Consider the following 27,001-nt stretch of genomic DNA (forward strand, 5'->3'; position numbering starts at 1 on the left):
TTGTTTGTTTGTTTGGCTGCATCTGATCCTGCATGTGGCTCACAGAATCTTTTGCTGTGGTTCACGGGCCTCTCTCTAGCTGTGGAGCATGGGCTCAGTAGCTGCAGCGCACAGGCTTAGTTGCCCCACTGTATGTGGGATCTCAGTTCCCCGACCAGGAATCAAACCCCCATGCCCTGCATTGGAAGGTGGATTCTAAGCCACTGGACCACCAGGGAAGTCCTCAAACAATATGGCTTATGCTGAACCCTTTAGGTGTTTGGAACTCGGGTGTATACTTGGCAGAACGTGCATACATGACAAGCCCCCGGTAAAACCCTGGGCAGTGGATCTTTGAAGGCTTCTGTGCAAGACGACATCTCACACGTGTTGTCCTCCTTTGCTGGGGGACTTAAACGTGACTCCACTGGGGGAAGACTTCCCGAAGCTTGCCCCGCCTTCCTCTGGACGTCATCTCATGTGCCTTTTCCCACATCTGATTTTGTTTATATCCTTCACTGTAATAAACCATACCCATGGGTCCGACGCTATGCTGAGTCACGTGTTCAGTTCAGTTCAGTTCAGTTGCTCAGTCGTGTCCGACTCTCCGCGACCCCATGAATCACAGCACGCCAGGCCTCCCTGTCCATCACCAACTCCCGGAGTTCACTCAAACTCATGTCCACAGAGTCAGTGATGCCATCCAGCCATCTCATTCTCTGTCGTCCCCTTCTCCTCCCGCCCCCAACCTTTCCCAGCATCAGAGTCTTTTCCAGTGGGTCAACTCATCGCATGAGGTGGCCAAAGTATTGCAGTTTCAGCTTTAGCATCAGTCCTTCCCCTAAAAATCTTCAAACCTCAGGACGGTCTTGGGGACCCTTGATGCAATGTAACTACTACAGCTTTTCAGTCATGATATCTAGTAACATACGTTTGTCAAATTTGTTCTTCACTATGGTCTTGGCTATTTTTCACCTTTTGAATTTTTATAGAAATTTAAAGATCAACTCAAAGTCCACAAAATTAAATGTGCAGTGATTTTTTTATTGGGATTTTATTTGACCTACAAATCTACTAGGAAGAATTAATATATTTCTGCTATATTGAGTCATTTATGTGATACAGTTACATCTTTCATTTCCTCCAATTTTCTAAACAGCATTTTGTAGTTATGCGTTTTTTTTTTAGGTAAAACAGTTTTGTGCATCATTTATCAGATTTGTTATTATGAATTTGGTGGTCTTGATGCTAATGAATCATTTTAAATGTCTATATTCTTTTTTGCTATTTTATTGAAATACAATGATTTTTATACATCGACTTTATATCCAGCAGTTTAAATAAATTCATGCATTAATTCTAATATTTTAACCATAGAGCCTTTATCTGCCGTGTAAACAATCACGTCGCCCATGGATAACAGGAGTTGTGTTTCTTCCTTTTTAATCATTGTTATGAACTGAACTATGTCCTTCCAAAATTCACATGCTGAAGAGGCCACTGAGAACAGAGGGGGTCTGCCGGAAGCCACGCAGCAGAACTGGGATGTTCCAGATGAGGGCCTTTCACCCAAGTTGGACCCCGAGGAGATGAAATGAAAGATGTGCAAGGATGTGATCTCCTCCAGATGCAAATTCTTCCTCTGTGTGGCCCTGTTGCAAGTCACTCCTGTTATTAGCAGCACATGAAGAGTGGGCATCGTGGGTAAATGCATGATGTGAAGAGCCTGGTTACAGTTTCTGCTTCTATGTATGAATGAATGGGCCCGGAAGGACGTAAGAGACTCTTTGAACGGATATAAAAATTCTACTTGTTAAGAACAATTTTGGCTCTGGTAACTGAACTCTATAACTAAAAGATAAAACAATCTGGAAAGTATCAAGAGTCATTTTATGGCCATGGTACTCCATCACGGCTGTGAGATTCAGCCTCCATGACAGTTGGTGCAATTGTACATGATGTCAAACGCCATTTTCTAGCAAGTATTAATTATACCAGAATGATATCTGCAATGGCGCTGTCTTATGAGTCATTTCTGTGTGCTTTTTTACTTCTGTCTGGAGTATATTTGTTGAAGAGTTCCTTTCCATTAGTTATGTTTTATGGCAGCTAGTGCACAACCATGTCATTTAAGCACAAAATCATTAGTCTATATTTTTAATAAATGTACCAACTAAGAAAAATAGGGCTTTTGTTTTTCTTAACCTACTTTTTGCTGCAACCCAACCATCACTGGTGAGACTACTATAACCTTGTGATTATTGCAAACTGCAGTAAATTGAGTTTGTCTTATTTTGGACTGGAAAAAAAAATTTTTTATAAGCGGAAATCCTAACCACAAATACCTCAGAATGTGACCATATTTGGAGACAGGGCCTTTCAAAAGATAATTAAGTTAAAATGAGTAGTGCTGGAGAAGACTCTTGATAGTCCCTTGGACAGCAAGGAGATCAAACCAGCCAATCCAAATGAAATCAACGCTGAATATTCACTGGAAGGACTGATGCTAGAAGCTGAAGCTCCAATACTTTGGCCACCTAATGCGAAGAGCTGACTCACTGGAAAAGACCCTGATGCTGGGAAAGATTGAGGGCAAGAGGAGAAGGGGTGACAGAGGATGAGATGGTTGAATGGCATCACTGATTCAATGGACATGAGTTTGAACAAACTCAGGGAGACAATGAAGGACACAGAAGCCTGGCATGTTACAGTCCATAGGGTGACAAAGAGCTGGACACGAGTTAGCTACTGAACAACAAAAGGGTGGACCCTTATTCAGAATGACTACTTATTAGAAGAGCTTAGAACACATGTAGAGAGGAAAAATCATGTGACGACACAGAGAGAAGATGGATGTCTACAAGCCAACCCTGCCAACACCTTGATCTTCGACTTCTAACCTCCATAAAAGCCACCGCTGGAAGGCAAATGTGCACTTACCCTGTGCTCTAATATGATAGTTTTAAGTGAATGTACTGGGTTGTGAAATCATCACCACAATCTAGTTTTAGAATATTTCCATCACCCTAACAAGTTTCCTGGTGCCTGTTTACAGTCAAACCCCACTCCCACACTCAGTCTCAAGTAACCGCTAATTGTCAAACCTATAGATTTTCCTTTTCTAAACATTTTATATAAGTGGAATCATACAATAAAGAGCCTTTTGCATCTTACCTTTTTAACTTAGCATAACGTTTTTTGATATAATGTTCCTCAGTGCTATAACATGTGTTGTTTTCTAGTCACTAAGTAATGTCTGACTCTTTGTTACCCCATGGACTGTAGCCTGACAGGTTCCTCTGTCCATGGGATTTCCCAGATGAGAATACTGGAGTGGGTTGCCATTTCTTTCTCCAGGGGATCTTCCTGAGCCAGGGATCAAACCCGAGTTTCCTGCATTGGCAGTTGGATTTTCTACCATTGAGTCATCAAGGAAGTCCCCCATACCAAGTAACAGTAGTTTATTCCTTTTTATTACTGAATTGCTTTTCATTGTATGGATATATTACATTTCCAACAGGCACATGGAAAGATGCTTCACATCACTAATCATCAGAGAAATGAAAATCAAATGAGTTATCACTAAACATTTGTCAGAATGACTATTGTCAAAAAGACCACAGATAACAAATGTTAGAGAGGATGTGGAAAAAAGGAACCCTTATATACTGTTGGTAAGAATGTAAATTGGTGTAGTCACTGTGGAGAACAGTATGGTGATTCCTCAAAAAACTAAAAGTAGAATTACCATACGATCCAGCAATTCCACTCCAGGTTATATATCCAGAGAAGACGGAAACATTAATTCTAAAAGATATATGCCCCCAGTGTGCATAGCAGTACTATTTACAATAGCCAAGAAATGGAAGCCACCTAAGTGTCCACCAGCAGGTGAATGGATAAAGATTTGATATATAGATATAGGTGTACTGGAATACTGCTAAGCTGCTAAGTCGCTTTAGTCGTGTCCGACTCTGTGCGACCCCATAGACGGCAGCCCACCAGGCTCCCCCATCCCTGGGATTCTCCAGGCAAGAACACTGGAGTGGGTTACCATTTCCTTCTCCAATGCATGAAAGTGAAAAGTGAAAGTGAAGTCGCTCAGTCGTGGCCAACTCTTAGCAACCCCATGGACTGCACCCTACTAGGCTCCTCCATCCATGGGATTTTCCAGGCAAGAGTACTGGAGTGGGGTGCCATTGCCTTCTCCACTGGAATACTATTCAGCCCTAAAAAAGAATGAAATTTTGTCATTTGCAACATGGATGAACTTGGGGGGTGTTATGTGTAATTAGACGGAGAAATACAAACACTATGTGATATCAGTTATATGTGGAATCTTAAAAAAATTCTAATGAACATAACAAAAAAGAAACAGACTCAGAGATATAGAGGACAAACCAGTGGTTACCAGCAGGGCAAGAGAAGGGTGAGGGACAATACAGGGATGGGGATTAAGAGGTACAAACTACTATCCATAAAATAAACAAGCTACAAAGATATATTATATACAGCACAGGGATCATAGCCAATATTTTATGATAACTGTAAATGAAATATAACTTTAAAAACTATGACTCAGTATTATTATATACCTGAAACCCTTATATAATATTGTATATCAGCTAATACCTCAACTAAAAAAACACTGTATTACCTACTATTCAATGTAAGTGCACATTTGTTTACAATGGGTGACTTTCATGTATGTAAACTAATACCTCAATAATACTGTAAGAAAAATAACCAACAGAGGATTAGAGGTAGGGACATACAGTTAAAATAAGATAGATGATGGGTAATGGTGTTTCATTATGCCATTCCTTCTACTTTTATGTATGTTTGAAATTTTTCTAAGTTAAAGCATTAATAAAGGTAATGAGAGATTAAACTAAAACTTCTTTATAAAGATACTTTATTAAATACTTAATATAACTCCATTGTTATACCTATATTTACTTTTCAAGCCATTCCATTAAATGTAGAAATATTCAAGAGAAACTTGGCCGATGTGTTAGCCAGATCTGTATTTATATGTTGCATCCTTAACTGACTTCATACAACTCAAAAATCATGTCAAGAAACCATGAAGCTTAAAGAGACTTAGAGAAGTTACGATATGGCCTCTGCTTCTTAAAAAGTTTCACACAATAATGTTATCTTTTTAAATATTCAGAGACGCACATAGAAGAGTTACTCAAAATCCCTTTGGTATTTTATTAATTGTTGTTATTGTTGTTTAGTCACTAAGTCACATCAGACTCTTTGTGACCCTACAGACTAGCCCACCAGGCTCCTCCGTCCATGGAATCCTCCAGGCAAGAATACTGGAGTGGGTTGCCATTTCCTTCTCCAGGGGATCTTCCCGACCCAGGGATCAAACCTACACCTCCTCCATTGGCAGGTGGATTTACCACTGAGCCACCAAGGAAGCATTTTATTAATAGGTCAACACAATCCGGCTGTGTTAATAAATACCTTGTTTTAATCTAGTGACAGCCAAGTCAATAGAACTAAGTTGTGCACCCGTTATATGTCTGGTTTTCAATAAAGAGAAGAGGCTCATGTGGGAAAATTACTGAGAAATTAAACACATGTATTATTAGAGAGTTTTTAAGAGACTTTTTTCTGAAGCTATTATGATACTGGATTGGCTCATGGGGCAAACGTACCTGAACCAGTGGTTGATAAGTGGAGAAAGGGATTTATTTATCTGAAGGGTTTGCCCTGGAATAGTTGGCAGTAAGATAGCACCATCTGTTGGAAAGATGCAATGTCAATCATCAGTTAAGCATTTCTGATACACGAAAAAAATGTTTGTCTTTCCAAAGTGCTTGATAAAGAACCATGTTAGGATTAGAAGCCACAAGTTCAGTGGAACAAGTAATAAATTGCATTTATATATCACATCCCCCATGGAAACAGTCTATTTGTGTACGCTGGGCTGTTAAACATACACAAAATATAAATTATTTTATACCTAATAAATAATTATATGTAATTCATGTATTGTTTATATACAATATACAAAGTCTTAATTAATCGCTGTAGCCTGTAGATCTCTTTGAAAGTTACCACCTTTACTTCCTCCCACTTCTTTAAACTCAAACAATTCCACTTGTCACACAGAATCTGTTCCCCTGACTTCTTGGAAATTTCTGATTTAGATAATTCCTATAAACCACAACCAGATTTGAAGGGACTCAGTATTATTTTGCACAGTATATTAAAACCCTCTTTCCAAAACAAATTAAAACTTAAATAGACACTTCCATTGCAATACCAGTTCTTAGGAAAGATGATATGTTTGTGTTTTGAACAAAATTCCTGGCCTATTACAATGCATCAACATCTAAACGCCACAGTACCTGATCTTCCAACTTGAGTTCAGTAAGTAAAAGAAGGAAAGAAAATGCATTATCACTAGTCACAATGATCTAGAAGTCATCTTTTAGATCCAAATTCTCTCCTCAACCTTTCAAGGTCCCTTAAAATTCAGTGCTTCTAAAATCACTTTCTATGGTAAATATTAGATAAAACTTGGGTAGTTCCAACCATGAACACAGCAAGTTCTCCAGTCATTTTTTAAATGATACTAACTATTATGCAAAAAACCTAGTAGCTTCTGTCCTTCAAATTTATGAGTCCTCAGTGGACAAGAGTTTGAGTGAACTCCGGGAGCTGGTGATGGACAGGGAGGCCTGGCGTGGTGTGATTCATGGGGTCCCAAAAAGTCGGACACGACTGAGTGACTGAACTGAACTGAAATGAACTGAACTAAAGCTTATAATTAGTTTTGATAGGAAATGTTGTATATGAGTCAAAGTACATTTACTACAAAAAGTTCAGGCATCTCTCATATTGTAGAAACACTGAAAGAAATCTTACAGATAGTATTTATAGTTTCTGGACCCGACTTGCTAACCATTCTCTAACGGCTTGCAGTTGTGAACTTTCAGATGCTTCTAGATTCTTCTGTGCAGTTATCCACTTAATCCAGCTTAGGAAAAACCAGCTTGAAAGAGTCAAAGAAGAGTTGTCAAGGGGTGTAATTTAGCATGATCTAAAACTGGAGACCTGGGGTGGGATGTCTTGTGATAATAGGAAAGACACAAAAATGAATGTAGAGTAGCCAACTCTTGCAAGAAAATCCTAACTCTAATCAGAGATGTTAACCATCTGGAGCATGTAGCGTTCTCCCTTTGCTTGACAGATATTGCTTCTCTAAGAACTGAGCCTTAATCTGACCTGAGAATCCAGTTCAACAAGTGCTAAAGAACTGTTGTGTCCAAAGTGGACAGATAAGGTGGTTTTTAATGGGGTAGGAAGAAAATATCAGATTGCTTATTTCTAGTTTTAATTTCTATTTTGTCAATGATTTTCAGTATATGCAATAGGTAGTGCATATGTTTAGTTGCTCAGTTGTGTCTGATTCTTTGCCCGCCAGGTTCCTCTGTCCATGGAATTCTCCAGGCAAGAATACTGGAGTGGGTTACCATTCCCCTCTCCCAGAGAGCTCTTCCCAACCCAGGGAGCAAACCTGGGTCTCTGCATTGCAGGCAGATTCTTTACCATCTGAGTTACCATGGAATAATTAAATATATATTTCCATTTCTTACTCCAAGGGATCTTCCTGACTCAGGGATTGAACCCATGTCTCTGGAGTCTTCTGCATTGACAGGCAGATTCTTTCCAACTGCACCACCTGGGAAGCCTATAGGGATCTGCAAGTAAATAAGTTATATGTTTTACCAATAGAAGTAAGAACTCAAAGAAGTTTGGAGTCTGTTATTTTAAGGTGCCATAACCAATAAATTGAAATTTTTATAGAAGAAAAATCTAGTCGCCATCACTACTCTAGAATCTCCCTAATATACTACCGCATCTTCCACACAAAAAAAAACAAACAAAAAATTTGACTTCCTACTGTACTTCCTGATCAAAAAAGAGCTTCCTGTCCCCTAAGCTCATGACCAACACGTAACAACTATGTTAAAATTCCATTTCTCTCCCAACCTGGAACCATACTTCTCATTTAGTTACTATAGCCATGAACAAGCATCTTGGAATAGTTCATTTTTCAGATAATTGTATGCTCAACATCACTAGGAAAAAAGATTTGATTTACCAGGGTCGCATCTATTTATCTATGGAGTGTAACAGCCATTGGCGCTATTTACCAGTATTTCCAGTTCTCTGCCTTCTGGGCACAAGGCAGGACTGGACTTTCTGTTCTCAGTAAGGGTGGAGCCACACCACTGATCTGGCCAGTGGACTATGAGCAATGTCACTGTTCTAGAGCACTTGATTTTCAGTGTGAGATTTCCTGGGTTTTCTCTTTACCCTCCCCCCGCCCCGCCCCCGCTGTCACAGTGACTTTCTCCATCAGCGTGAATAACTGAAGGACCACTGGAAGCAAAGTCCCTCTGCCAACCTATTGGAACATAAAGCACGGGTAAGAAAGAAACCTTCACTGTTTTCAGCCACTGAGATTCAGGGGTCAATTGTTACCAGAGCATGATCTGGTCTGCCCCCATGACAGCTTCAGAGATACCTGAAATTCCACTCAAAACCCAACAAGCCATAACTCAAAGTTTTGGTTAATAAGCTATTGTATATTACAAGAGAGCTAGTCTTAATATAAAAACTACAGGAGGTTCTCTATCAATAAATCCCCAAAGAGACAAGTGGGTCCTGTCTCTTCCTGTGGTTTGAAGGGAATTTCTCCCTTTCAAATTGCAAAGGGGAGTCTTTGATAGCAGGTGCCAGGTTGATCTGCTCAGAGAGCAGAAAAGCAGGAAACTGTCCTGTTTGACTCCAACTTGGAATTTTCAACCTTGATACCTCCTGTCTCACGGTGAGAGCAGATAAGGTTTGCAGAATTTGCAGAACCGGTTCTTCTTCCTCATTTTTCCTTGATGTCACTTTAAGTGAAAAGAGAATTAATCTGATGTAATCAATTCCTCTCCCCAAAGTCCATCTCTATTTCACAGGGGATTAGTGTCCAAATATACTCTTGAAAATCCCTTGGACTGTAAGGAGATCAAATCAGTCAATCCTGAAGGAAATCAGTCCTGAATTTTCATTGAAAGGATTGATGCTGAAGCTGAAGCTCCAATCCTTTGGCCAACTGATGCAAAGAGCTGACTCACTGGAAAAGACCCTGATGCTGGGAAAGATTGAAGGCAGGAGAAGAAGGGGTCAACAGAGGATGAGACAGTTGGATGGCATCACTGACTCAATGGGCATGAGTTTGAGCAAATTCCGGGAGATGGTGAAGGACAGGGAAGTCTGTTGTGCTGCAGTCCATGGGGTTGCAAAGAGTTGGACACGACTGAGCAAATGAACAACAGATATGGACTTTTCTGGTGGCTCAGCAGTAAAGAATCCACCTGCCAATGCAGGAGACATGAATTTGGTGTCTGGGTCAGGAAGTTCTCCTGGAGAAGGAAATGGCAACCCACTCTAGTACTCTTGCCTGGAGAATCCCATGGACAGAGGAGCCTGGTGGGTTGCAAAGCCACAGGGTTGCAAAGAGCCAGACATGGCTTAGAGACTAAACAACAATGAATATTCTCATAGTGTTTTATTTTCATCCTAGGTCACTATGTTTTCTCACCCCAGGAGAAGAAGAAAGAAGAGATCTGTGCTAGACTTTTCCCCAGAATCTCACTTAGACACAGGAGGCAGAACGGCACGGTGGGTGAGGACTGAACTCAGAATCTACGTGTTTGGGTCATAGCTCTGTCACTAACCAGCTGTGTGGGCTCAGACGCTCACTTGTGCCCGACTCTTTGCGACCCCATGGACTACATCCCGCCAGGCCCTTCTGTCCATGGGATTCTCCAGGCAAGAATACTGGAGTGGGTTGCCATTTCCTTCTCCAGGAGATCTTCCCAACCCAGGGATCGAACCCACATCTCTTACGCCTCCTGTATTGGCAGGCATATTTTTTACTACAAGCAACACCTGGGAAGCCCAAACAGCTATATGACTGCTGAAGTTTCTCAACCTCTATCAGACCATCTCGTCTCGTGAAAAAGCCACTCTTAAAAATATCTTTGCCTGGCTTTGAGACTTGTCAGTTTCTAAAGAGACTTTATATCTGAAAACAAACAATTGAGCTACATTAATGGAAGGATCATCTGTTTGTGGATATTCACTATGTATTAACACAGATTTACCATCTTCTCTTAACATTTTAAGTGAAATTGTTTCTGACACTGCTCTATGGTTGCTAATGTTGTATTTCTCCTAACTCTTCTCATCTCCATCTACAGAGCCAGACTCTCTGGTTTATCCCCTGAGCAGGAGAGGTCCGGTCAAGGCAAGATGGAAAGCTTCAGGCTCTCAGCTCCCACCATCTCCCTCTTCTTCTGGGTGCCTTCCTTTGTGCTCTGCTGTGCTTAGTTGCTTCAGTCGTGTCTGACTCTTTGAGACTCCATGGACTGAAGCCCACCAGGCTCCTCTGTCCATGGAATTCTCCAGGGAAGAACACTGGAGTGGGTTGCCATGCCCTCCTCCAGGGGATCTTCCCAACCCAGGGATCGAACCCAGGTCTCCCACACTGCAGGTGGATTCTTTATTGTCTGAGCCACTGGGGAAGCCAAAGAATACTGGAGTGGCTAGCCTACCCCTTCTCCAGGGGATCTTCCTGGCTCAGGAATCAAACCAGGGTCTCATGTATTGCAGGCAGATTCTTTACCAGCTGAGATGCTAGGAAAGCCTTCTTTTGGTTTGGTTCAGTTTCAGGTGCATACAGTCACCTGAAGTTTTCCTATCTGTCCATTGTCCTTACACCTTGGGATGTGACTTTCTGTATTCACCTACTTGCCAGTCAGTTGACCTGACAGAATCATGTGTGTTAACGAAGCCTCTCCTGCCTGCAGGGTGGCATTCTGCCCCTATCTGCCTCACTAACAAGAAAAGCAATTCTGTGGTTCAGGTTTGGGAGAAGATGGAAGGGCAGAACAGTATTTGGAGAAAGGAGAGACTTGAATCACATTCTTCAAATCACTGTGTTCACAGCCCATAAACAGGGGACATTGGCTAAATCAGTTTGAGACATGAGCTGGAAGCCTGGGCCAGACCCAGGAAACAGGCAGGCGTCAAGCTCTGTACCAGTCACTGCTGGAAACAGAAAGAATAACCCCAGCAACTCCGAGAAAGCAAAGGAAAATAGTGTTTCTTGTTTCTTTCTGTAAGGGATGGAAAATGTATCCTCAGTGTCTGCCTGCCAAAGGAAACTTCTGGAGTTTACACTGCTGGCCTTGAGCAGCAAAATGTCAAAGGAGTGAAGGGGATGTGCTTGTTTGATTTTTAAATGATCACCGCGGGCTGGTTAAGAATTCCTGGTTTTGTGATGCGGTATCCTGTTGTCATTTGTTTTAACGACGTGGAAAACGTGCCATTTTCAGGGAGGAGGGTCTGGATAAGAGGGAGGTTCGTGGAAAAGAAATCAAAACAAGATTGGAAACTCCCTGCATGTTCAAGCATCTCAAAGCACGTGACCGCAGACACAGCGGCAGCTGAGGAATCAAGGCAGCCTTTCCCGTGAATCATGTATTTCTTTGTGATCACAACAGCGCTTCCTGTCCGAGTCAACAGTGCATTCAGGGTAGAGTTCACAAGAAAATCTGTCTTAGTCATGAAATATCAATTTTCAACTCTTTTAATTCAGCCAGGCAACATCCCTGCAAGAATATTGTGTCCAGAGCTTGCCAAAAAGGTTTTTGAAGAAGTCTTGAATCTTATGTCTGGCACAGAAGGGGTTACAAAGTTATTAATAATTCAAGGCACATCCCCTGCCTGGAAAGAGCTGTTGGAGGCCTTCTGGGAGGATGAAGCCAAGAACCACAGCGAAAGGCACTGGACCTGATGCGGTTTCAATAGCCCCCATTGAACCATCAGTCTCTCCGGAGCCAGACCCGCTGAGCGCATCCACTCTGCCTGCTGGTCTTCTGGTCTGCTTTCTCAGCAGACAAGGGCAGGATAGTTCAGCTGTCACTACAAAGGGCCAGTCTCACAAGCATTTGCCTGCCTGGATGACAAAGCGGAAGCTGGGAGGGCTCCCTGCCCAAAATACCGGCCCCTCACCTATGATAGCATCTGAGATGCTAGAGTTCTTCCGGTGGGTAGTGTGATGAAACAGAAAGAGCTTGGGCTCCGATTTCAAGCAGACTTGAGCTCAAGCCTCAGCGCTTCTGCACACTATGGACCTTCAGCAGGCCACTTCTTCTGTGAACCCTTGTTTCCACATCTGTTACCTGAGGATAATGTATGTGAGAATGGTGAGACAAGAGGAACTTAGAATATACCATCTCCCTTCCTATCTCTTCTGAGTCTAGAAGGGTAAACACACCAGAGCCGAGTGACATCCTAAGGGCTTATGTTATGGCAAATTGGAGGGAAATTAATTACTGCCTTCGGCTGTTATCCACACACTGGCGCTCTAACCACTCAAGGACGTAATACCTTTGGCAAAGATTTCTCTCTTGTGGTTTTTTCCCCCTTATTGTCATCATCTTCTCACTTCATTAGACCATCCTGGAGACCGAAGACTATCTCTTACTCATTTTTGTATTCCCGACACATGGCATAGAAGGTGCTCAATACGTGTCTGCCGGATGAATGAATACACGTATGAAAAGGATTTCTAGGAAAAAAGAGTCAAAGGGAGGCAATGTTAGCTAAAGGAGAAAGGAGCCCAGGACTAAGAAGAGGAAGGTGAGAAAGTCCCCAAACAAAACCTTTTTTTTTTTTTGCCTAAACTTTTATCCAGAATAAGAATTGCTGCTGCTCACTATGTACAGCAGCTAGGACAGGGAAGCAACCTAGATGTCCATCGCCAGATGAGTGATAAGGAAGCTGTGGTACATACACACAAGGGAATATTACTCAGCTATGAAAAGGAAGGCGTTTGAGTCTGTTCTAATGAGGTGGAAGAACCTAGAGCCTGTTATACAGAGCAAAGTAGGTCGGAAAGAGAAAGACAAATACTGTATATTAACACATATATATATGGAATTTAGAAAGATGGTACTGACGATCCTACATGCAGGGCAGCAAAGGAGACACAGGCATAAAGAACAGACTTTTGAACTCAGTGGGAGAAGGAAAGGGTGGGATGATTTAAGAGAATAGCATTGAAACATATACATTCAGTTCAGTTCAGTCGCTCAGTGGTGTCCGACTCTTAGCGACCCCATGAATCACAGCACGCCAGGCCTCCCTGTCTATCACCAACTCCCGGAGTTCACTCAAACTCATGTCCATCGAGTCGGTGATGCCATCCAGCCACCTCATTCTCTGTCATCCCCGTCTCCTCCTACCCCCAATCGCTCCCAGCATCAGAGTCTTTTCCAGTGAGTCAACTCGTCGCATGAGGTGGCCAAAGTATTGGAGTTTCAGCTTTAGCGTAAGTCCTTCCAATGAACACCCAGGATTGATCTTCTCTAGAATGGACTGGTTGGATCTCCTTGCAGTCCAAGGGACTCTCAAGAGTCTACCATATGTAAAATAGATGGCCAGTGCGAGTTCGATGTATGACACAGGGCACCCAAAGCCAGTGCTCTGTGACAACCTGGAGGGGTGGGGGGAGGGAGAGGGGGGTTCAGGATGGAGGGACACATGTACGCCTATGTCAGATTCATGTTGATGTATGGCAAAACCATCACAATATTGTAAAGTAGTTATCCTCCAATTTAAAATGTTTAAAAATTGCTGTTGCTGCTTTAGAGAGTAGCTACATCACTCCTCCAACTCCCCTGCCCCCCAACAACCCCCTGCAGGGTCACAGGTGCTGCTAAGGGTGATGATAATACTGTGGAACTGGACTAGGAAACCACCTTTTCTTAAGGTGACTTTGGCAATTTTTGCAACAATTTTGCTGCTGATTTTATGAAGGCTTTTAAGCCACAGCTGGTTTCGAAGCCACACCTGCTTTCAATATCTTGACTACACTAAGTACAGAACAGGTAGGACTTATTACAATACAAATCCAGGCTCCCTGGGGATGGGATGAATGCCTGAAGGGGCGTGCAGCATATCTCTCAGGTTTCATGAGCTTTCCCACTCCCCCTAGGGTACCCAAAGGTACCAATGCTTCAGTGTAGGCTGACCTGTGCCCTATGTTGAGTGCCAAAGCCTCGTTTTATTTCTGATGGTAACTGCCACAGTCAGATATTACATCCCAAAACAAAATTTAAAACAAAGCTTCCCACCCGTCATCAGAATGATCTTTATCTCCACCTGAGTCACAGATCAATGTGGTCGTATTTTAAACGTGGCCATACCCTGCATGCAGGAAGTGGAACTCTGACTTCCCTCTCTGACCACCACTTCACTTTAAAACTCAAGTGCTGGGAGGCAGGATGGAATAGACTATGCGATGGAATCAGTACCCCTAAAATCCGGGGACTTGAAAGCCCCAGAAGTTTATTTCTTACTCACGACATACTCTGATGCCGGTTGCATGGCTTTCTCTCAAGGGGTGAATCAAGAACATATATATTCTATGGGACTTCCCCTGGTGGTCCAGTGGTTAAGAATCCATCTGCCAAATCAGGGGCCACGGGTTCAGTCCCTGGTCAGGGAAGATTCCACATGCCGAGGAGCAACTAAGTCCAGCACCAGGTGCCTACAGCTTGTGATCCTAGCTCCTGCTTGCTGCAACTAGAGAAAGCCTGGGCAACAAACACCCAGAGCAGCCAAAAATAAATAAACATTTTAAAAAGAACATGTATATTCTATACAAATTAGTGGTTTCAAGCTGTCTCCTATTGATGCTTTTACAAACAATCCTGCATTTTCCAGAAGGGGAAGGGGCCAATAGGGAGGAAGAAGAGAATGGAAGCCAGATATCTCTGGGTAATTTTTATAAGTGACCTTTATTAAAAGTCTATGTAAAAAAAACAAAAACCCTATGAAAATGACCATGGTCTCAGCAGTGGAGTTAGGTTTGCTAACTAGGGAGAAGGCAGATGAACAACGGGTGACTGAATGTATTTGTGATTCAGTGTGTGAAGTCTTCACGGGAAGGTCGTCTAGGGAGGACACTAGACGGCAGTTTCGACCTGGCAATGCAGTGAATGCGAAATTCAGCCCCCACCTTCCATCCTCAAACCTCAGTGAAGAGTGAGTGAGACTTCATGGAGGTCCAGGCCCCACCTCATGTGGCCATGAGCAATAAAGGTTTTTATTTATAATGAGAAAGAGTTGAAATATGGAAGGAAATGATAGAATGACAGGATTTTCTGTAAAGTGCATGCACAAAGCAATAATACACAAGGAGTCTTTACAAACAGCTCTAATAAGTTTTACATAAATGCGGGACATGACCTTCCGTGCTTCTGAGTTACTTCAGTTACAGTAACATCAGAGACAGAGGCCAAACCATTTACTCTAAATTTAAATTTACCATAGAGTCAAATGATGCCCTAGTAATGGGAATCAGTATATGAAAATCAATGCATACTTCATGTTGAGACACACTCAGAAATGCTATGCACAGGCACACACACAGGGGGAGAAGAATACCAATGCCCTGATCTCGTTTTCTTTTAAAATGTTACACTCAAGGAGCACCAGCAGACTGGTGCTCAGCAAACTGAAGATTTCATTAAGCAATTAAGAAATGCAAGTTGACAAATCAGCATTCCTAAATCTTCTGGGAATGACTTCACTGAGGTTTTCCCAAATAATTAACAAATCCAACACTTTTTCCTTAAGAGCCAAGAACTTTGCAGTATTAAAGAATCATTTCATTAGTTGACTTTCAAGATTCTCGGACGTCTCATTTATAAACGTGTTTGTCTGTAAAACTTTTTTTGGTTCAGCTGCTAAGTCATGTCCGACTCTTTTTTTACGTGTAAAACATCTTAAGTTTAAATTATTTAACTTTTAGGAATAAAGGGGAGATAATCTCATTCCAGTCTGCACTCTCAAAGCTTTTTTTCTTCCTTTGTATTACTTTAGTCAACTGATTGCTATCAAAGAAAGCAATTTCCTAAAACATTTTATTTTACTCTCAGATGGTTTTCCAGTACTTTATCTGGAATAGATATCTTGATGTCGCCTCAGCACACACATAGGAGTGACTGGAAGGCAAGACATTGATGAAAGGGGCCAGGTGAGCGTAAGGAGGGTAGGCCTTAGGGTCTTGGTGTATCAGAATAACATGAATCGCTGCTCAAAATGCACGTCCGGGGCTCACTCTCCGAGGTTCTGGTTCACTGCAGAGAGCATGATGGGCACACATTTCTTCGCCACAGGGACTGTCCCCACACTCGCGCCGGGTCTGCGGTTCACATCCTTCGGGTGTGCGGCAGGAGCCAGCACTGCGCGTGCCCCCGCCAACGTCGCTCCCGGCCAAGCCTCTTCCCTCCCCGCGTTTCTATTCGCCTATCTTTTCTTATTTTCAGTTGATCTTGATAACTGATTTGCATTTTATAAGAAGACTTGAATTGCTTTCATTATGTGGATAACTTTTAAGTAAGTGAATAAATGATAATGCTGCCGGGCACACTTTCCTCTAGGCAGAGTTTCTGTTCGGTAGTACAATCCTGTCCTCTCCATGACCTTTTGGCTCACTACAGAATTCCACCCTTGTGGCTGCCTCCTCACACCCTCAAGCCTGTTCTACGCAGAGCACCTCAGACTCGCAGTTTATACTCAGAATAAACTTAAATCAACATACTACCCTCCCACGGGCATTTGCTTTTTCTCTAATTGCAGACTAAGATGTACAACCTCAAATTTTAGATACTGAGGATTTTAGATACTGAGGCAATGGGAGAAAATAGAGAAACCATCATGAACCAAAAGGTGTCTTCTCAAAATTGAAAATAATTTCACCCACATAGGATTATTTTTGCTTGTGACTTTTTTTAAAAGATCTTTCTGATGTGGACCCTTTTTAAAAAGTCTTTATTGAATTTGTTACAATGTTGCTTCAGTTGTTTATGTTCTGGCTTTTGGGCCAAAAAGCATATAGGATCTCAGTACCCCAACCAGGGATTAAACTCTCAACCCCTGCATTGGAAGGAGAAGCCTTAGCCACTGGACCACCAGGGAAGTCCCACTTGTGATAATTTAAAGAAAAATGCATTGTCAGGTGGGTTCTATACCACTCACACCATAAACCCGCCTATGTAATTCCAGCTGGACACCTCGGGAAGATAATGACAATATCTGAGGACCGACAGCCAGGCGTCCAGTCCCAGCCCTCTCCAATGACTAATCACCTCATGGCGTTTTATCACTGCCCACCCAATCGCCACACGCATTAATCCAAGGCCATCCTTGTGACTGCACATTCACTCACAACAACTGGACTTCCTGTGATAGCCAGAACCACCCCATCCATAGCGCTAGGATATCTTCGTCTCCATGGAGTCTCCATCTAGATGGTATGAGGTGACAAGCACAGATGTGAATACCCCCTTTTGTAGAATGGCTCCCCCATCCTTGTGATGAGTCATCTGTCCTCCACTTATTCCTGCCAAAGAGATTGCTAAGAGATTATTTTATCACAGAATGATAGAAACTACAGGGACGGTCATGTTGGAGAAGACTCTTGAGAGTCCCTTGGCCTGCAAGGAGATCCAACCGGTCCATCCTAAAGGAGATCAGTCCTGGGTGTTCATTGGAAGGACTGATTTTGAAGTTGAAACTCTATTACTTTGGCTACCTCATGCTGACTCATTTGAAAAGACCCTGATGCTGGGAAAGATTGAAGGCAGGAGGAGAAGGGGACGACAGAGGATGAGATGGTTGGCTGGCATCACTGACTCAATGGACATGAGTTTGAGTGGACTCCGGGAGTTGGTGATGGACAGGGAGGCCTGGCATGCTGCGGTCCATGGGGTCGCAAAGAGTCAGACATGACTGAGCGACTGAAATGAACTGAACAGGGATTGTATTTATTCTTGTAATAAAAATGCTGACAGTTGTTGAGATTTTTACTTCCTGTCAGGCAATATTCTCATCTCTATGATGTAGGTACAATTGTTCACATTTTAAGCCTGGGAAACTGAGTCACAGGAAAGTTAAATAACCTGCTCAGGGGAAAACATTTAGGAAGTGACAAATCCTGTGTTTTAACCCTGGCTCTGACTCCAGACTCTTTGCTCCAAACAACTAAATTATGTAGCTTTCAGTATAAAACAACACGTGAACTCAAAACAGTAAATCCATAAAACAGGCTACAATCATTAAAATTTAATTCTGGTACATCTCTTCACAGGGAAAAGAACTGAACATCACTGATGAATTTGAATATGCTCAGTACTTACACTCTCACCTTTCTTCCTTCTAATTGCATATTGTCCAAATGGTATTCTGAACCTTAATACACTCAGTTAAAAAGAACACTTCCAAGGTTTTTTCGCTAGAGGTCACTCTCCTAACTGTGGGGTATGGTTGTCTTATTCAATGTGTCCAGCAGGTGTCACCAGAGCCCCACAGATCCTGAGATTGCTTTTTTTCACCAACTACACTTCACTGATAGTAAATAAAGCATCTCACTTCTGTCAAGAGAGGTTATGCTGTTTATTCTTTTAATAAAGTTTGGAATAGAACACAGTACTTGATTGTCAAGATGTCTGACTGTGTTAGTTGTTCAGCCCTGTCCGACTCTGAAATCCCATGGACTGTAGCCCACCAGGCTCCTCTGTACATTTGATTATCCAGGCGAGAATACTGGAGTGGGTTGCCATTTCCTTCTCCAGGGGATCTTCCTGACCCAGGGATCGAACCCGGGTGTCCTGCATTGCAGGCAGATTCTTTACCATCTGAGCTATAGTCTACCCAAAACTCAAACACAACTCACTTATCTTCTGGCAACACAAAACAAAATAGGATATCTTGTTCGCAATCACAAGGTAATGGAGAGAAAGATAAGAGGGTTAATGGATAGGAATGACAGGGGTTCAAGGTTGTCTTCTCAATAGCTTTCACCAAAAACCACCCTACACCTCAGATCACAGACACAAATGAGCACTTCCAACATTTCCATTGTTCTCTCAACAAGGTGCTCCCAAGTGTCAGCTTGGGCTGCTGTAACCAAACACCATAGGCTTAACAACAGAATTTATTTCTCAGGGTTCTGGATACCAGGAAATTCAAGATCAAGTTGCCAGCTCCTGGTAAGGACTCGTCCTGGCTTGTACACAGCCGCCTTCTTGATGTGTTCTCACCCAGGAGACAGTGGCAGTGAAAGCTCTGAAAGCGCTTCTTACTAGGGCACCAATCCTGTCCTGAGGGTCCTGCCCTCATAAACCTCATCTTTGTTGTTCAGTCACCCAGTCATGTCTAACTCTTTGCGACCCCATGGTCTGTAGCATGCCAGGCCTCCCTGTCCCTCACTATCTCCTGGAGCTTGCTCAAATTCATGTCCATTGAGTCAGTGATGCCATCCAACCATCTCATCCTCTGTCGCCCCCTTCTCCTCTTGTCCTTAATCTTTCCCAGAATTAGCGTCTTTTCCAATGAGTTGGTTCTTCGCATCAGATGGCCGAGTGATTGGAGCTTCAGCTTCAGCATCAGTCCTTCCAATGAATATTCTGCCAAGGCCCCATCTCCAAATACCGCCACATTGGAGACTAAGGCTTCAACATGTCAATGGGGGGAGGGGGAGAAGGGACACAATTCAGTCCATAGCACCAAGATAAGTGGTCAACAGAGGTGGTCAGTGCAGCCCAGGTTAAGTGAGGACTTGACCATGTCAGAGGAACCCAGAACACGAGTTCATGGTCTTTTACACCATGTATGAAGGAGGCCAGGTCAGCCTGGAAGGACCAACCCTATTACCTTATAAGGAGCGTATTGTGGCACCAAGTGCTATCCCCATGCCTTCAGCATATCTACAGCAGCCCTTCCCACACACTACCTCTTGGACTTGACTTGATTTCTCTGGAGATCTACCTCAGTTTACCATGTCATATGCAGATGAAGCCTATATGAGACATTTGTGAAGGTCCCTTGTCAACAACCCCCAGAGTCTGGTGAATCTCACCCTTTTCTATTTATTGCTCATTTTGTAAATATATAAATATGACATTCCAAGAACAAAAGTCTCTCCAGTAAGGATGGGCATGGAGATAATCATTAACATCTTTTTATTATTATGACAGCTGAAATAACTAAAACTTCTAGTCCCAGTTACGAAGACTCTTTTACCCGAGGTAATATCTACCTCAATTTATCAGTGCTGTGGCTTAGAAGAACCAAGTGCTAAGAAAGACATGACCAAGACAATGAACAAAGGCTTCCATGTGTATGCTTACTCATTTTAGCTTTAAAAACGTGAAGTATATTAAAACGTGTATCTATGTATCTTGAAATATTAAGATGAGAGAGGAGAAAGCCCTGAGGAAAAGTGGACTTTTTAGGCAGGCTGGGATATTGAGAATAGATTGTTCATAAGTAAAGGGTTAAAGAGACTGGAGAACTCACCCAAAAGACAGAACACATTTCTGGAATATTCCGTGCCCATCTTTAGAGTGACTTTTCAGAGACTATCTCTTTTGTTTGAACTGTCCTCTCTATTTATAAATCATATTTATCATTTAAGGTTAAGTTCAAATCGTTCTACCATTGTAAAATATTCCCCAGCCTCCTCAATCATGGTCAAAATCAACAGCTCTGACCTCCTTCTATATATTTCACAATCAGCCATCAGGAAAGAGCCTGTCGAATTAAATCACTCGAGGTAACCTGAGGCAGAGCGCATAGTGCTGAGAAGCACGGGCTCCAGAGCAGACTCTGGAAGTGGTGCTTCTTCCACATTCTGACGCTGTGGACTTCTTGTTCAGTCGCTCGGTCGTGTCCGACTCTTTGCGACCCCATGGACTGCAGCACGCCAGGCTTCCCTGTCCATCACCATCTCCTGGAGTTTACCCCAACTCATGTCCATCGAGTTGGTGATGCCATCCAACCATCTCATCCTCTGTTGTCCCCTTCTCTTTCGGCCTTCAATCTTTCCCAGCATCAGGGTCTTTTCCAATGAGTCAGCTCTTCACATCAGGTGGTCAAAAGACTGGAGCTTCAGCTTCAGCATCAGGCCTTGCAATGAATATTCAGGATTGAATTCCTTTAGGATTGACTGGTTTGATCTTGCTGTTCAAGGGACTCTCAGTAGCCTTAGATATGTCATGAAACTTTGTCCTGATTTGTTTGATCATTCATAAATGGAAGTTACAGTATATTCATCCTATTAGGTTATTGGAAGAATAAAATGATATAAAATATGAAAAAAGAATAATGTCTGGCATAAAGCAGTCCTCAATAAATGTTAAATTGTATTAGCTCACCTATTAGGTTAATTGGTCTTCACCCATATATTATTAATAGAATCACCTGGGGAGCTTTTGAAAAAAATACTGATGCCCAGACTCCACCCAAGACATACTTTTTAAAAAAGATTTTGAATGTAGCAGCTCAGGTATTGATATGCTTTGGCCTCTCCAAGTAAGCAGCATGCCCTAGGTTTGGGAATCATTGTATTATACTGTTACCATTGACAACAGAAACTACTTATCTTTGCATCTCCATCACTTGGGTTAATATTGCACATATAGAAGAAATCAATAATATTTGTTGAACTGAACTAATATGAGAAGATCCAGAAGGACATCAAATCAAAATATATCCTCAAGGCACCTCCCAAGACCTAGAAATGGTTTTAGATGTCTCTATTTCCCAAGGCCACACCTATGTACCCAGGAGTAGAAGGTTTACCAAAGTACATTTAAGGACATTCAGGGAATAAGGAAGGGAGGAAAAACATTGATCAGGTGCTAAGTTTTCCATACCCAAAATTCCATACCAAACCCAGAATTCACACTGATGGAATGCTAACAATTGTAAGGCTAAGTTAAACCCTCATTTGGAGGGCTTCAGCATAGGAAAGACTGCTGTCCAGTCTCCGGAACTATTTACTAGTCATTTCCTGATTCTTCCAGCAGGATTGGCTGTACTCCAAACAAGCAAAATGTACTACAACTGGATGCAGGATGGCTGATCAAGCTAACTAGCTCAAGAGAAAAGTGCTGAACCATCAAAGATTAAGGAAAGATAAAGGACATGGATTTTAGGAGATGAAAACAAAATAACCCGGAGTTTTCCCTCAAGAATTTAGATGCTGTGAAGACTATTGAGGCAATCACAGGGGAATTTTTATATTACTTTACAAAGGGTAGATGCCGGGAATCGTGCAAACTGGAAAGATAAATGCTCAGATTGCTGAAATCAGGAGCTATTATGAGGTCTTCTTCTTTCTTGTGCGTCTGCTTTGCAATGGTTATTGTAACCACAAAGGAGACAGCATTTTGAATCACTTTGTTGTTTTTGAGTGTTCTTTCACCTGCTGCTGCTGCTGCTAAGTCACTTCAGTCGTGTCCGACTCTTAGCGACCCCATGGACTGCAGCCCACCAGGCTCCTCCGTCCATGGGATTTTCCAGACAAGAGTACTGGAGTGGGGTGCCATTTCCTTCTCCATCTTTCACCTGACTGTCCCCAATTCAACAGAGCTCAGTTTTAGTATTACAGAATTTTGCTAAAGATTTTCTTGGAATCAATCAAAAAGCATTTATTAAGTACCTATATACTCAAAGCACTGTACTAGATACTTCAGAGACTGGATTACATACATGACACAAGCTCTCAAGTGTTTCATAATATCAATAATTCAACTACAAAATGGTTCAACTAACAACTCACAGCTTGAACAGGCTGTGATAATACATTTAGCCCTTTGTGCTTACATGGCAATTTCCTTGGCTTTATGCTAAGGGAATTCCAGAGTGTCTCAAACCAAGTACCACTTATTATAAGCCTGAAAACATATTTCAGTGGGAACACCAAAGACCATACACTTTTTTCCCCCTCACCTGAAAGCTCTGTTAACAGCTGGCCATGGATATGCCAACCAAGTGAGTAAATCAGATGACTATCCATGAACCGAGTGAAAGGTTATTCCTGATAAACCGATGGAGAGCGATCGCATTATTCTCTGCAATGAAATAAGCATCCAGGCTCTCTCACTCTTAACCCCGAGGCCGTACCACCTTCTTGCCCCTTGCAAACCTCTTCATTATCTTTATATGATTACCAGCCAGAGGCAGAAATCCAGACTTCCCAAAGTGAAAAATATCAAGTGAAATTCTGGATGCTGTCACTCTTTGGCATCTTCTTGTTTTCCTCCTAAGTCTCTAAACATAAGAGGTTGGAATCTGGGGACCTCAGATGGCACGATTTCTATTTAGTCATTACAGGGAAGAATTTCAGAGTAAGGAATAGCAAACGAACAATACAATTACTTGGCAATGAATCATTTTATTCAAATCTAAATCACGCTCACTGGGCGTTGCTGTCCTAGCTTTCTTCAGTAATTTAAAACGTGTAGGAAGCCCACGTCTAGTATCTTCTAGTGACCTGTGGGTTCTTCACTCTGCCTCAGGTTTAAATTGTAACTTAAACCATGGCTAATCAGCTCGTCAATCTGGAGATGTGGGTGTATTCAAACTTGGTCGGGTCCATCCTTCCTGTGGCCATAACGTAGACTTTAATATAGACCATATAGTCTCCTTTTAATCATCTGAGAGCACATCAGGGGGACTCAAATCCACCTCCTCATTGTTGGAATCCCTTCCAAATTTGTTTCTGCCTTCTCCCGCTAACGTAAGTCGTATCTGCCTCTCCTTTTTCCTCTGATTTTCTTATGAGCTATGACTCGACTGTAATTTACAAATGAAACTTTAAATACATTTGCATCTACTTGTGACTACATATAATAATCAAGTCACAGAACATAGCAAAAAAAAAAAAAAGCATGTTACTTACAAGAGTAATTTTTAAACACATACACAGGGACTTTCCTGGAAGTCCAGTGGTTAAGACTCTGCACTGCTGGTTCACAAGGCACAGGTTAGATCCTAGTGGGGTAATTAAGATGCCACAATCCACACTGTTCAGTCTAAAAAAATAAGTAAATTTTTAAAATTTAAATATATACATACACACACACACACACATGCAGCAGTGGGGGGAAAAAAATCTGTCTTTTCAATAAATGCTGCTGGGTCAGTTAGGCAACTAAATAGAACAATAAAAGTTGTCCATACCTCACACCATTCACAAAAATTAATTCCAGGTGGGTTATAGCTCTAACTATGGAATAGAAAGCAACAAAGTTACTAGAAGATAGCAGAGGAAAAGACTTATTACCTTGGGATAGAAAATTTTTTCTTAAACAGGATACAGAGAACACTTTCAATTGAAAAAATTATACTTCATTAACTTTCTGCTTTTCTTTTTTTTTAACTTTTTTAAGGAAATTTTTAAAAGATTTTTTTCACATGCATCATTTTTTAAAGCCTTTATTGACTTTGTTACAATATTGCTTCTGACTTATTTTTGGGTTTTTTGGTCATGAGGTATGTAGGATCTTAGCTCCTTGACCAGGGATTGAACCCATGCCCCCTGAATTGGAAGCAGAGTCTTCCCTGGACCAACAGGCAGAGCCCAATAGAATTCTATATTTGTGATGTAAAATACAGTAGCTGAATAATAGAAATGAAAATAATCTCTTTAGCCTCGATGCTCTGAAAGTTCACATTGCTGTGTTTACGTGTTGGCTTTTGCATTCGTTTTGCTGGCCCTCCAATGACGCCTTTAGGTCTGAAGATGCACACTTTCACTCTGGGAAGTCCTCATTTCCTCGTCCCTGTTGTTTCTAATCTCTCATTTCAGGTCCATCTTGAATGTCCCTTCAAGCTGTGGACCGCACGAGCTGCACGATGACGGGCAACTCGCCTGCTGTTGGACCCGCTGCAGTGATTCTGTCACCCTCACCTTATTCCTTCCATCTGGCTTTACTCAACTTCCTGAGATTTCTCTTCAGCTTCCCCTCCGCACCCTCAGGTATTCCATAGCATTTTTGTCTTTCTTCTGATCTGACTGTCCCTTTTTCAGGGCATCTTTCCCTTGTGTTACAAACCTAGAATTTTAAAGAGATTAGCCATTAGAGAAAAGTAAAATCATGTTCTCTTATGTTTCCTGTCATTGGTTTCATCTCAGGTCAGTTTTCCTGCTTGCTCTCTTGTTCTTCCTCATTCATTTCCATGATCTCCGGTCAGCGTATTTAAGACTGGAGAACCGGAAAAGCTGATGAGATGTCCTGAATCTATGGCTGAGTCTGTCAACTTGCAGGTAGGTGTTGCTTTAAGAAGATGGACAGGGAGGAAGTCCCCTGTTCCAGAATGCCAAAGGTGCCCTGATTTTGCCCAGACATTTCTTCTCCTCCAGATTGTGTCCACTTTATTTAATGTCTCCAGAAAAAAAAAAAAAAAAGAAGACCCTCCGTTATTCCTCACATTACTTTCGCTGCTTTTAGCATCCCCTACCGTGCATGGTGGGGTTTCCCTGGTGGCTCAGTTGGTAAAGACTCTGCTTGCGATGCAGGAGATCCAGGTTTGATTCCTGGGTTGGGAAAACCCCCTGGAGAAAGGAATGGCAACCCACTCCAGTATTTTTGCCTGGAGAATCCCATGGACAGAGGAGCCTGATGGGCTACAGTCCATGGGATCTCAAAGAGTCGGACACGACTGAGTGACTAACACGTACACGCACTGTGCATGGTATCTGCAAATTTTGAGTGTCTGCAACATTCAGCATGGACAGTCGCCCTCTTTTGACAGCAACCTTATATACCTTGTTTCTAGGCGATGGGCCACCTAGTCTATGATCAGCTGTTGTTTCACCTGTTTTGCATCTTACCTAATAGCTTAAAATCCTTGTCCATCTTTCCTCTCCATTGCTGTGGTGACTTTACACATTTTTTTCATTATTACAAGTCTTCATTGGGATGTAAGAAAGAAAAGTTAAAAGGCATGAGCTCAGTTCATCTACTTGAAACCAGAAATCTTGAAATTAATTTGAATATTAAAAGGAAATTTATATCCAAAACTAAACTACGTTCAGTTCAGTTCAGTCGCTCAGTCGTGTCCGACTCTTTGACATAAGGTAACATGTTGGAACTTCCTAATTTATAATCCATCATGTAATGAGCAAAAACAAATAGAATCTAAACTTTTTCTGATTTTATGTAGAGAAGAATACCAGGAAATGAAAGTAGAGCCTGAAGAAGGGGAATCCACAAAGACATTGGGGAACTGCTCAGAAAATCAGGGCTGGAAAGACAGACAAACTGTCAAACAGCTTTCCTTAGGTTTGGCCTCACTGATTTTCAATCCTATAATGACACCACTCCTATAAAAAATATTTTTATATGATTTTGGAAGTTTCTTTTTTTTAATATGGAAAATATTATAGAGGTTCTCAGCTACAAGGGCACTTATGGATCACCATTGATTTCTAATTTCCATTCATTCACAGTCTATTTATTGATGACTTCTTACTGTTGGACAAGTGCAACTAACTGCTCTAGATACCAAAAAGAGCAAGACCAATAAAAACCAAAAAATAAACAAATTCCCCCCTCACATTCTAGACCTATAATTGTTTTACAGTCTTATGGTAAAATGGAGAGATTAAAAGAGACACATTTACCTCGAGAGGCACCATGACCCCATGGAAGAGGAAGCTCTGAAGTTTGTCTTGAGATAAGGAAATAATTGTGGGCTCCCCAGTTGGCTCAGTGGTAAAGAATCCACCTGCCAATGCTGGAGCCACAGGAGACACAGGTTCAATCCCTGGGTCGGAAAGATCCCCTTAGAGAAGGAAATGGCAACCCGCTCCAATCAGTATTCTTACCTGGAAAATTCCATGGACAGAGAAGCCTGGAAGGCTAGAGTCCATGTGGCTGCGAAGAGTTGGTCACGACTGAGTGACTGAGCACACACATACACGCACAAGGAAATAATTGTAGAGGCAATAATATTTCAACCTAGATTTAGAAGAGCAGGAATCCGCAGTGTGTGAGCTGGGATGGACACACCAAACAGCACTGGAGAAACACGAAGTGTTGGGTGAGCATGTTACACTTGCAGACTTACAAGTGGT

The 27,001-nt window shown here is 42.1% G+C and overlaps 1 long non-coding RNA gene across 5 annotated transcripts; it reads right to left on the bottom strand.

Moving 5' to 3' along the window:
• Positions 1–1,016: 1,016 nt before the first annotated feature.
• On the bottom strand, positions 1,017–27,001 carry LOC148776365 (uncharacterized). Of its 5 annotated transcripts, XR_016038459.1 has the most exons (6): positions 26,753–27,001; positions 23,822–23,954; positions 12,454–12,634; positions 7,599–7,703; positions 5,652–5,736; positions 1,017–4,208 (listed from the first exon to the last, which is right to left on the bottom strand). It is a non-coding gene; the product is annotated as an uncharacterized LOC148776365 (long non-coding RNA). The 5 variants fall into 5 exon arrangements; XR_016038461.1 differs by lacking the exon at positions 12,454–12,634; XR_016038460.1 differs by lacking the exons at positions 1,017–4,208; positions 5,652–5,736; positions 7,599–7,703; positions 12,454–12,634 and adding exons at positions 14,992–21,190; positions 24,833–24,977; positions 25,757–25,834.

The sequence above is a fragment of the Moschus berezovskii genome, chromosome 10 (assembly GCF_049115385.1).
Source record: "Moschus berezovskii isolate FMDL1 chromosome 10, NW_MosBer_1.0, whole genome shotgun sequence".
Taxonomy (NCBI): domain Eukaryota; kingdom Metazoa; phylum Chordata; class Mammalia; order Artiodactyla; family Moschidae; genus Moschus; species Moschus berezovskii.